General features: G+C 37.1%; 1 pseudogene; it reads right to left on the bottom strand.

The window, feature by feature from the left end:
- Positions 1-2045, bottom strand: part of LOC103735789 — a 15584-nt pseudogene that overhangs the window by 6757 nt on the left and 6782 nt on the right.

Here is a 2045-nt window from a genome sequence, read left to right as displayed (position 1 = left end):
GAATGGGGTTTTATTGAATGAATGATCTGTTAACAACAGTTCCCCATATATTGTCACTAATAACATTTTTCTTATGGTTTGTGTCACTGTTAAACAAAGCATATTTACCTCTCATCACCATAGGTTTTCTAGAGCAAATGCTTAAATAATGATTTCTAACTGATGAGGAATGTAAACTCCAGGAGGGCAGGGACTTTTTTTGTCTCATTTGATGTGCTACATTCTCCGTATTTTGCACAATGCCTTGAGCTTAATAATTATTCACAAATACGTTAGTAAGTGAATGCAGTTTTCATTAAAAATATTATCAAAGAAAATAAAAATCCCAGCGCTGCCATTTAAAGTCATACTCCCTACAGCAATATCAGATACAAGTTTTTGTGTTGCCTTAAAGTTTGCAAAGTCAGATAAATTGAAGAGAAATTGGGAGAAGGTAGATATTGGCAAATTTATTAAATCAACTAATGTTCTTAGTTTCCATGAAAACATACAGTGGTAAAGCAGCTACTGTCATGCATGCAGTACAGTTTTATGTCTCAGTAGGACAAACATGAGGAAGGACCCAGCAAGTTAGGCTATCACTGGCAGTTGCCCAACTTGGTAATCATTATTTTGTATGCCATGATTTAGGCTGGATTTTATACATTACAAATAGGAGGAGCGTATTCTGTAGGATAGGTACAGGCAATTTTGTGAATAGCTAGGAAGTGTGTCATTAGAATAAAAGAAGTTGAACAGTTTACAATATATGCCCTTATTCTTGTTTTCATTCTTCAAGGAACAAGTGAATACTTCAACTACAATCAGGTTATCATCACACACACACACACACACACACACACACACACACACACACAATCTTTAGCAAGTGTTTTGTAAAGAATGAAGCATCTCTTTTCTACACCAAAGTAGGTTGGTTATTACAAAAGAGGTGCGCATGTTTTTGAAATGAGAAATGAGACATTGATAATGCCAGATAATTAGTTTAAGGGGTTTCTTAATAGGTGTGACTCAATACAGTACTATATTTAGTATCTAAAAGAGACTAAACTTGGAGGCTGGAGAGATGACTTAGCCATTAAAGCATTTGCCACACAAACAAGAGGACTGGGAGTTCAGATTCCCAGAAGCCAGGTAAATGCTGGGTGGGCATGGTGGACCACCTGCAATTCTAGGGCACCTTGTCTTGTAGGGCAACGACAAGGAACGCTGGCTGACTAGCCATATCAGCAAGTTCTGAGTTTGATTAAAAGACTTTGGCTCGAAGAGTAAGATGGAAGAGTGATGGAGGATGATTCTCATTATCAACTTTGGGCCTGCACACACACACGTGCACCCACATACATGCAAACAGCATAGAGAACACATACACATGAAAATAAGAAAAAAATTAAAATAGACTAAAATTATTTCAGGAATAGAGTATCATGGTTTTAATATCAAATATCAGCATTTTTTTTTAAAGACGACTGAATCATGGTACAAAAAAATTGAGTCTTGCTGAAAACGTTATTTTCTTTGAGAAAAGATCAATCATGTATTATTGGAGATATTTAAAAACAGAATTCAGGGGGCTAGAGAGGTGAATTAGCTGTTAAGAGTACTTGCTGTTCTTCTAGAAGACTGGGGCTTGGTTCCCAGAATCCACATGGTAGTTCATAACCATCCAGAACTCCAGTTCTAGGGTATCTGACATCCTCTTCTGGCTTTTGAGGGTACCAGGGATGCACATGGTATACATATAAACATATATGCAGGCAAAACACTCAAATAAAATAAATATTCAAAATTTAAAAATAGAGCCCCAAAATTGCAACAGAATGTGAAGAAATACCGAGCAGCTCTCATGATTAGCAGATCTGCTCACTGTAGGCCTAGTCACTATGCAGCTTGTGAAAAGAGAGACTTAGAATGACATGGCTCTTTCCATCCCCACTGTTACTCCCTTGCACTGGAATTTTTCCCTGTCTTAACCTGCCAAGAAGATTGCCAAGCTGTGCATAAGTTAGCATAGTCTTCTGAAAGTTGGGTTAATCTTTTTTTAT

The sequence above is a fragment of the Nannospalax galili genome, unplaced genomic scaffold, assembly GCF_000622305.1.
Source record: "Nannospalax galili isolate Female #2095 unplaced genomic scaffold, S.galili_v1.0 scaffold2377, whole genome shotgun sequence".
Classification (NCBI taxonomy): Eukaryota; Metazoa; Chordata; class Mammalia; order Rodentia; family Spalacidae; genus Nannospalax; species Nannospalax galili.
The sequence above is the reverse complement of the archived record's forward strand: the minus strand, read 5'-3'. Positions and strand labels throughout refer to the sequence as shown.